Here is an 11,175-nt window from a genome sequence, read left to right on the forward strand (position 1 = left end):
TCTAAACATAATGTGCCATTTTAGTGCCCAGAGTTTTGCATCGTTCCCTTTAATTGAAGGGTTCAGCCAGAGATGAATGGGTTTGGAGGCTGGGATGTATAATAGTGGTCTAGATTTAAATTAAAACTAAATATTGGGGACATTAGTTGTGGAAGTATTTTTTAATAAGATGTTTTTCTTTGTGTGTGTGTGGGGGGGGAGGTGGGGATGCAGAATGTCTGAAGGGAATTTCTCACTTTTCGTTTGCAAAGCTGTGTGCAAACAAGTGAATTTGGGGAGGTTTAATTTTTTTCAAGAGTGGGCTAGAGTGTGAACATTGGTGTCAAAAATGCATGCATTTTTCTAGGTTGAAATAGTGTCGTCCGTGCAAGGAAAAGGTACATACTAATGTGTAAAACTCAAACAGATGTTTATTTTCTAGAAAGAAGTGGGGTCCAAAGTGGGCCCATGATTAGATTTCTGATTCTTTTTTTTTTTACATATAATAACAAATATTAGAGTGCAGAGAGGAGGAATTGGGATCAGATCCCTGGAACTGGGCGAGGGGAGGACAGTAATCCCTATTCCCCACTCTCAGACTGTTTCCTAGTATAATAAAATTACTAGACCTCTTATTTTGGTCCGCAGGAAAAAATACATATAGATACCAGATGGATACTTAATGTTTTCTTCCCATGGGGCAAAATACTGTTTCGGAGAAGGTCATTTAAATCAAGAAAACAATACAGGGATGGAAATAGGGGGGGCTTTGACAGGAATAGGTGAAACCTGCTGAAAAATTTCAGCAATCTTATAAAATCTCTTTCCCCCAATTCATCATAGTTCCTTGGATCTGCTCCCTGAATGGGTATCTCTATAGATTGCACTTTCAGTGTTATTCGGTAGAAATTCTAAAACGTATCAACTCTGCTCATTGCAATAAATATTTCTTCAGCAGTTCCAGATACCCAGCATGACGTCTGAAGCTAGTGAGAGGGAGGCAGATAGCAACCTCCATTAATGAGGAATACTAAAGATATGAGTTCAGCCCAGTGCATACTGTATGGCCAAATCAGTGGGACCAAATCAGAAGGCAGATAAACACCCTGAATTTTGTCTGGCCTGGGACACCAACGTTGGAAGCCTAATCCTGGAGACCTACACTTTACCACAAGTGATGTGGACACTGGTTTTATGGTTCCTTTGAAGGGTTCCACTTTCTGGGTGCTTCTAGCAGAATGGTAGGTTTGGAATTCCATGCTAATTCAGGGGGGGAATGGCCACCTACAGAATGGTCAGGACAACCTCTAATGATCTTTAAGTTCCTTGGTGGTCTAGCACTTGGCCATACTACTGGTGAGAAGCAGTTGGCATGCATGTATGAGACTGGGATTTAGGACTGTTGCTAAATTGGAAATTTCTTGGACGGTGTTTTGTGTCTACCAAATTAGAAAGCAACGTGCCAGTGAGAAGCATGAAAGAATACAGTAAAAAATCAACTTGATGCAAAGGAAGACCAGAATTCCAAACCTGGAATAGATTCTGTAATGCAGCCAAGAAATTCTGTAAAATCTGGAGTGGAAGTCTAGCTCCTGGCAAAGTAATTCGACAAGATATTCTGCCTTTATGGTGGTCAAAAGCAATTCCTTGTTCTGTTCTCACCAGTAGAAATGCCGACTGAATAAACCACTATAAACAGCAACTTAAAAATGAAACGAAGTCCAAAGAATGTTCTCATGCTATAGTTTATTCCTTTACTGCTGGACAGATTTAACCTAGAACTGACTCATTTGTCTTTTTGGCAGTCCATGGTACCTATAGAAATCTCCTCCAACATCATTAGTCTTTGGCCCAATATATCCACAGGGCATTCTTGAAAGATGGGCAGGTGGTTCTATTACAGAAAAGTGTAAGAACATTGTCCACTTTCTAGCCATATATTAAATTCGCTGTTGTTGTCTGGAGATCAATTGTAATTTTGGGACATCTCTAGGCCTCACCTGAAACCTGGCAGCCCTACTGAAATGCTGTTGGAGGTGGAAAGCAGATGATGGTTATACGATGAGGACTTTACCCACAGGCCAAATGGATGCTGTTCTAGACTTCTTCCCCAGCGGGCTGCTTCTGTTCTTTCTATTCCCACCCTTGCCAGGTGCTAACTATTCAGAAAGGGGGTGGGGATTTGTAGGCCCATGTAAATGTTCTCTGTAAGCGTGCATAATTGAACAGATTATTAAGAGAATCCTACAGGGGTCAATGGAGATGTGTATTTAGCATAGTTAGATTAGGAACTAATTTTTACTGGTGAGAACATTAGTAGAGTGGGCACATGGAATCACTTGACCCTTAGATCCTTAGACCCTTGACCCATTAGTATTTTTTATGGAAGATGTGCATTACAGCCAAATGCTTTGCCTATGACAAGACACAAGTGCTATGAAACCTAAGCATGAAACAACAGAGAATCAATATGATGTTGTAGTGGTCTAAAGCAGTGGTCCCCAACCTTTTTATCACCGGGGACCACTCAACGCCGGGGACCACTCACCGGGAACCACTCAACGCCTTTTACTGAGGCCCGGTGGAGTGGGGGGGTAGTTTACTCTCAACCACTGGTCTAACGCTCTCTGATCGCTATGGTAATGTTTAAACATCCCTTCAAAATAAGATACAGACACACCGCAACAATGAACATAAGGAACATTTTATTTTCATGGAAATTTTAACTCATGACAATGACAAATCAATGGGAACCCTGAGCTTGTTTCTCTGCAACGAGATAGTCCCATCTGGGAGTGATGGGAGACAATGACACCCGAAGTGTGTTGTAAAGGGCCAGGGGGGATGAAGTAAAGGGCCGGGGGGGGGGGGAGAGAAGGCGTCCTTCGCGGCCCACCTCCAATTAGTCGACGGACCACATGTGGTCCGCAGCCCACAGGTTGGGGATCGCTAGTCTAAAGTGTTGGTTTTGGAACTGGAGAGACTCACATTCCAAGTCAGTTTATGTCAGGAAATTCCCTGGGGATTCAGATGATCATAGGTAAGGGAGACCAATGTCGGCCTCCCTGAATTTCTTGGGAGTCCAGCTGGTTGAAAACTAACTAACACTGAGGTGGATTTGTTCTTTTTCAGGTACAGAGCAGAGAGAAGTGGCTTGAGAGCCAGTTTGGTGTAGTGGTTACGAGTGTGGACTTCTAATCTGGTGAGCTGGGTTCGATTCTGCGCTCCCCCACATGCAGCCACCTGGGTGACCTTGGGCTCGCCATGGCACTGATAAAGCTGTTCTGACCGAGCAGTGAAATCAGGGCTCTCTCAGCCTCACCCACCTCACAGGGTGTCGGTTGTGGGGAGAGGAAAGGGAAGGCGACTATAAGCCACTTTGAGACTCCTTCGGATAGATAAAAGTAGCATATAAGAACCAACTCTTCTTCTTCTTCTTCTCTACAACCTTTTCCTAGGTTGTGATTACCTGCCCATTGGCACAATATCCCCAAAATTCAAGTTCAGTGGCACCTTAAAGACCAACAATGTTTTATTCAAAGCACAAGCTACCAAGTCCGTGCACAGTTCTACAGGTACAAGTGCACACAAAAGCTTATACCCAGAATTAAACTTTGTTGGTCTTAAAGGTACAATTGAATTCAATATTTGTTATTTGGCCAGCATGGCTGCTCACCTGAATCAATGTCCCCAAAGTCCAACCACTTACTGCCCACAACCCAAACAACCCTAATCCTAAACCACAGGACATCTTCGGCTACAAAAAGGATTCCCCCACTAGAACACACTGGTTCACGGAAACATTTTAACATGCTCTGCTGAGGTACATCTCCTCATAACCTGATCACCTGAATATACCAGATACAGCATTATCAATTAAAATGTCTATTTATTCTAAAATCTGTTCTAAAATAAATTATAAAATAAATTGATATTAGTTTTTAGTTATCTTGAATTCAAAAGACTGTTTTTTTTTTTAAAAAAATACCAAATGGAAAATAAAATGTGGAGCTTTGTAAAAAAAACCAAAAAAACAGAACTTGTATGAATCATTCAACATGCCACTGGTGAATTGTCTCAGAAGAAAGATTCTGCCTCATGTGAAAGGGTGTTTTCAGAGGCTGGGTGTTTGGATAATGGGAAACACAATGACTTCAGCCACCGCAAAAAATGTTGGTTGAACATTTTTTGCCCCAAAATACATTTGTAATTTGGGGGTAAAAATATACCACAGAATACAGTATGTTGTAAGTTGTGTGTCGGACTAGGATCTGGGAGACTTTGGTTCAAATCACCACTTTGTCATGGAAGCTTGATGGGTGACCTCTTTCTCTGAGGAAGAGTGCCTGCACTCGAAAGCTCACGCCGTGAATAAATCTTTGTTGGCCTTCAAGGTGCTACTGGACTCCATTTTTGTTGGACTCCTCTTTATCAGCCTAATTTACCTCAAAGATATGCTGTTGTCCAGATAAAATGGAGGAAGATGAAGCAAAGTTGTAAGCTGCTTTGGGAGATAAAGAAAGTACAAAGGTCTAAATAAAACAAAAATAAATTGTGAAAGTTATAATAACAGAAAATGTAATTTTCAATACTGAAAACAAACAATGAGATATAAGGCAGTGGTCCCCAACCCCCGGTCCAGAGACCGGGACCGGTCCGTAGATCAGTCGGTACCGGGCCAGAGCTCCTTCTCTTTCTCCTCCCTGGCTGCTGCCTCGGGGGCTGCCCTGCCACTCTGCCGCCGGCTCACCTTTGGTGGTCTCCGGTGGCTGCCATGGCTGGGGTTCCCCCTTGGTGTGGCACTGCGCAGCTGCTGCTGCCAGCGCCCCCCAGTGGGTGGTGGGAAGTCAGGGGTGCCGGCGGGAAAGCAAGTGGAGCAAGGGCTCAGGCGGCAGTGGCAACGTCCCTCAGCAAAAGACTACCCACCCGGGCCTCTCTAAAATTGTCAAGCGTTGACCGGTCCCCAGTGATAAAAAGGTTGGGGACCACTGACATAAGGGGCAGCTATATCAATAACTGCAGTTGTTTGTGCAAAAATAAACAAGAGCCTTGTCATACCTTGAAGACTAGCAACATTTTATTCCAGCAAAATTTTTTGTGGCCTACAGCCCACTTCTGTCTGCTGGAATGGCCTTTCCTAAGGAACCTGAAGAACTTTAATTGCTTTTCCTAACAGCCCGGGCGGACATGAGGGGAACCAGCAAACAAGCACTTATTTAATTCGTGACTGGATCATCGTGGCTCGTAAGACAAGTGAGCCTATAAATGGCTCAGGGCAGACTACGCTAATAGTTGAAGAATCCCACAGTGATGATTTTTATGACTGATATTCTTTAAACCAGCAAAGCAAACAGAAAAGCCAAAACGGCCTGTCTTTTTTCTTAAAAGAAGAGTGGGACTGAATGTCCTCTTTTCCAAATCAAACTGGAAAACTCCCTAGGACAGGAAAACCAAGGTTATGTCATCTCAGATTCCTCAGGTCTGGCTGATTTTCGCTGGAGCAAGGGCTTATAAACACCTGGCAAGAAATCCAGACTTGAATTTAAAAAATGGGCCGAGTTACTTGGAGTTGGGAGATAGCTCCTGGTTTTGTCCTAGTAGTCAAATTAGCTGTGTGTTTGTGAAGGTCTATGGATGGTCAGGAAATGGAAGGGCCAGCAAAGCTATGGAAACTAGGGCCAGACATGGTAGTGGTCCCCAACCTTTTTATCACCGGGGACCAGTCAACGCTTGACAATTTTACTGAGGCCTGGTGGGGGTGTGTGTGTGTAGTTTACTCCTCTACTCTCAACCACTGCCCTAAGGCTCTCTGATCGCTATGGTAATGTTTAAACATCCCTTCAAAATAAGATACAGACACGCCACAACAATGAAGTGTGTTGTAAAGGGCTGGGGGGGAGAAGGCGTCCTTCGTGGCCCACCTCCAATTAGTCGGACCACATGTGGCCCGCAGCCCACAGGTTGGGGATCGCTAATGTAGAGCCTGGAGATTTCCTGGAATTACGACTGATTTCCAGATCACAGAGTTCAGCTCCCCAGGAGAAAATGGCAGCCTCGGAGGGTGACCTCTCCCCTCGCCAATTCTTGCCATCCCCAGGTTCTTCTCCCAAATCTCCAGGGTTGCCCCAATCTAGAGTGAGCAACCCTAGCTGGAAATTTGACGGTATCACAAAGAGGACATACTTTGATCTGATCAGGATGCAAAACAGTATAACGTTCAAAGCAAAGAGAAGAAGGGCTGGTTCCCAGAGCAATGAACAGAAAATAGTCATGCATGATTCAGAAGAGAGGCAGATAGATAAGGGTTAAGGGGGAATACCCTGTAACCTTTAATAGGGTTGTGAGGTGTCCGTTGGGAAATACCAGGATTGGGCAAGATTTTTTTGGGGTGGAGTGGGGGAGGAATCTCAGTTGAGTATAATGATAAAGAATCTACCCTTGAAAGCAACCATTTTCTCTAAGGGGACTGATCTCTTTAGTTTGGAGTTGAGCTGTATTCCAGGTATCTCCTAACAAGGGGACTCACACAATTTCCTAAGATTTTGGGGGACCGGGCTGCATTAAGTCAAATCTTTCCTGAACTTCTTCCCTCACACAGAATAGTATGTAAAAGAGCTGTATGGGGCAGAAGTTCTCACAACTGAGCCGCTTACAGAGATGAGTTCTGCTTAGGGTAATCAGTCCTGGGTTGGGGAATACCTGGAGATTTGAGGAGGTTGAGTCTGAGGCAGACACGTTTTGAGGAGGGAAAGGACCTCAGTGGAGTACAGTTCAATAGAGTCCACCTTCCAAAGGAGCCATTTTCTCTAGGTGGTATCAGTTGCCAGATCAGCTGTAATCCCAGATCTCCAGTCCTGGAAGTTGGTAACCTTCGTTCCACAGGAGAAAATAGGTGCTTTGAAGGGTGGATTCTGTGTTGAGGTCCCTCCTTTCCACAAGGTCTGACTTCCTGTGGTGGTACTCCCAAACCTCTAGCACTGCCTTATACTGAATCAGACCACTGGTCCATCGAGTTCAATATTTACTCACACTGCCAGCACCTTTCCAGGGTCTCTGGCAGAGGTCTTTCCTACCAATGCTTATCTGTCCTTGTAACTGGAGATGAACCTGGACCTTGTCTATGTCTACGTCAAACACATGCTCTGTTCCTGAGGTCCCAGTGGGTTCTGCCATAGTTCAGGGACACAGGCATCCAAGCAAAAATAAACAGGAGTCTTACAGCACCTGGAAGACTGGTGCATTCTTACGGGAGTACAAACTTCCATAGTGAGATAGAAGTAAAATTTCACTTACATACTGTTTGACTGACTAACTAACTTACTTACTTACTTAAATGGACACTTCATTAAGTGCATGTGATTAACACGATTTGTTAATCACGTTCCATTACACAGGCCTTAGCGTCATACAATATACACCTTGTCACAACAGTAAAATGCAGTAAAAATACTGAAGTAAGACTGCAGTACAAAGTAAACGTAGACATAAAAGAAGTAAAATACAGACATAGCTACTTTAAGGATTAATATGCATGAATATGGGCACAATCTGGATGGACACCACCCAGAACACTGCACCGCTGAGGGAGGCGGTGCGGGATCGGGGATTGCGCGACAGCTGTGCCATGGGATTGCCGAGAGTCAACACGACTGAATGGCTGACAACAACAACATGAATGCATAGTTATCTTAGTTGAATTGATGTGTGTAGTGTAGCCTGGAGATCCGAGGAATGTCTAGCATCCAGGGAAGGGACTTTGGACGTGGCTTGCCATTGCCTGGCTCCATGTCATGGCCCCTAATGTTCCTCAGAGGAGCTAGAAGCCACATCCTTGGAGGATCCCATCCAAATACTGGCACGGGGTTGGCCCTGTAGCACTGGTGACCTTGGCCAGCCTTACCAACCTCACAGGATTGTTGTAGGGATAAAGGGCATGAGGCAATGCTTCTTTGTTTCAAAAGTTGTTAGGACATTGATTTCTAATCATTCCCCCGTCAGTTTTGGGAAAGCCCCCCCTCCTAAGTTGCTGGCTCACAGTACTGCTGAGCATCACCCTGAGGGAATCATATTCACTGCCATAAACTCCCTGGAGGAAGGGTGGGATTAAAATGTACTAAATAAACAATACTGCATTTTATAGTGTGTGTATAATATGTATAAGAACAAGACATAGTCATCTTTTGGGGTCTGCTGCCAAGCTGACTGCCATCCGTCGTGCTAACGTTAACAGTTATATAAACCCCTTGGTTTCTGAAGGCCTTGACTTCAAAGTTCAGCTGAAGCCGATCGTGCTACAGCAGTGAGGTTTAATTACAAGGGAGATCTGAGACTTGGTTTGGGTTTTGACTGGAGCTCCAGGCCAAAAATATCCCACAAAAATCAAAAAAAGACCTTGTCATTTGATGCCAGCTCAGCACACTTCCAATGAAAAAAGAGACAGGATAGCCAGAATATGGCTTTTCACTCCGACAATTTAACAAGTGCCCAGGGGACTTCAATGTGCAATGGCTGTGCAATATATATGTGCTTTCCCAGAAGATGTGACAATGCAGAGTTAGGTGACAATGCAGAGTTAGTATCAAGGCATGGCAGTCCAGAAATGCTACTCCACTAAGGGCTGGTATTAATAAGCAATCTGAACCACAATCTGCATGAACTGGCTGTGCAATCAATCTATGAAAGATGACCATGCTGTAGTTTAGGATATATAAACATAAATAGAAAGGGGGAGTACAAATCTGTGTGTGTGTGTGTGGGGGGGGGTAAGGTAGGGGTCCCCAACATGGTACCTCCGGGATCCTCTTGCCCCCTTCTGTGCCTTTCAAGTGCTGAAACAACACAAGGGACTGGGTTGCAACCATTTCAGCATTTAATATGGTAGTGGGAGGGTGGCAGGACAAGAGCACGTCAGCCTCCTACACTGTGGGCCCGGTCAAGATCAGTCCCTTGAGGCATTTCAAATTTAGTTTAAAATAGTTGCTGAAAGGATACCATTGTGTCTACTTTGGCTCTCAGTCAAGTCCCTGCAGAACCATCATAAGGGGTCAGATTGGACACCACCCAGGTTGCATTGGGAAATACCTGGAGACTTTGGGGGTGGAGCCAGGAGTAGGTGGGATTTGGGGTGGGGGAAAGATCTTAATGGAGTATAATGCTATGGAGTCCACCCTCCAGAGCGGCCGTTTTCTCCAGGGGAACTGATCTCTTGAATCTAGAGATGAGCTATAATTCCAGAGGATCCTCAGGTCCCACCTGGAGGCTGGCAGTCCTAATATAACCAGGTGTTATGCAAAGGCTTACTAATGAAAATAATGATTTGCTAGTCCAATTGATTATTATGGAACTGTTACAAACTGGCATAGAAATATGATAGAAATATTCATATTAATGGTTTGTAATGAGTACATGCTTAAGTATGAATATGTTTCAAAATATTTTAAAAATTACAATTTAATGTACAACAGAATACATGAATTCTGACACACAAAGGAGTCAGAAAGTATCCAGAATGCTTCCTAATACATTGTCCTTGAATCTGATCAATTCATGAATCACTTAAGCTTAACTGGAGGAGATAAAACAGATTTAGCTCTATTGACACTTTTGTAGATGAAATAGATTTTTCGCTCACAACTATGATGGGGTCTGGCAGACAGGCAATAGGAACATGTTGACCTAGTTACTTTTAACTTGAATGTGGCTGATGTCTGGTGAATGCTGGACTCGATGGTTCTCATCTTGCAAAGAACATGGTGACTTTTATTTTCATTCCTCAGCATCACAAAGAAACCATTTTCTTGTTTGTTTTGACTGTGAATTCTCTACTGAGAGGTAAAGTGTCTGGGATGCTGCTGATATAAATGAGAAAAGTGGTGAACAAAGAGTAGTGACACTGTGGATGAAGAGAAGAGAGAGAAGCTGATGCTCAAAAGCTGTACATATGTGCTCACATTTTTGCACACATGCCTCTCTTGGACCCAAATTTTTTAACATTGGTGCAAACAATTGAAATGGAACACTTCTCTGTCAGTGTGGGATGTCAAAGCAGACATATCCAAGAGAATTACTTTCTGTTATGTAGTGCACTTATTCCAGAAGTCCACACCTCACAAGCTCTATATGACCGTTTATGCACTGGAGGTTTCATGCCAGGCTGCAGGCTGGAGTTTTAGTTGTGGCAGGTTGCCCCACCTCTTCCTGAACCCACATGGGGGAGCATTTGGCCCGATGTGCCTCATCCGCCCCCGATTTGTGCTCCTGCATGGGATCTGAGGCAGTGAAGTTCCCAGTGCATAAACGGTCTATGTGGTGCACACATATGGAGTAAGTTCTGAAGTTAATGATCAGAGGATCAACATGCGTGTTGTAGTCTCTCTTGTTGTAATTATAGACCATAAACTACATATGTATATGTCATCCAAATACATTCTCATGTCTGTATCTTTACTTATAAAATGTGGGAAGGCTTTATTTATCATTACATTGAATGGAACATGTGAGTATCAAGGTACTCTGCTCCCCTTCCCACCTTAGCCAAGTGGCTCTTCTTTAGTTCCCTCTCTGCCCCCCCCCCAGCTGTTTAAATTGCATATAGATATTTTCTGACCCAGACTAGGATGCTGAAAAACCATAAAACAAAAGCACCTTTAGTGGTACATGATTGATTATGACACAGGAGAGGTTGAGGTTAATTCATAACACATAAGCTGTTTTATTTCACTTTTATCAGGTTGGCATCAGCTTTAAACATGGGAAGTGAAAAGGCAACAGGAATGAGGGAAACTTTATATAACTGTATACAATGGATAGTTTGACAAAAATGTAACAGTTTTCCTACAGATAGGAGGAACTGTTGAGATTGCTTGACAGTCACTTCTTAGATAAACAGGTATAAGCTTGTTTGTCATAAAATTATTAAGTCTGTGGAGGCCAGACTTAAATACAGGTTCCAGTTGCCCTTCTTTAAGGCGATAGGATCAGCCTCTCCCCCCCCCCCCCCCCCGGAGCAATTTCCCTCAGGATAGGACTATCAGGTTCACTTCCTTCTTTCAGGATCCTCTGTGATCCTCCACTCTTCTCCCTCTCTCTTCCTAACTGCCACTCTCAACTGCCACTCCCTCAACAGTAGAATTTAGTTTGAACTGTTTATCAATCAAGGTTCTCAGAATGGTATAATGCAGGGGTAGTCAAACTGCG

The sequence above is a fragment of the Paroedura picta genome, chromosome 10, assembly GCF_049243985.1.
Source record: "Paroedura picta isolate Pp20150507F chromosome 10, Ppicta_v3.0, whole genome shotgun sequence".
Classification (NCBI taxonomy): Eukaryota; Metazoa; Chordata; class Lepidosauria; order Squamata; family Gekkonidae; genus Paroedura; species Paroedura picta.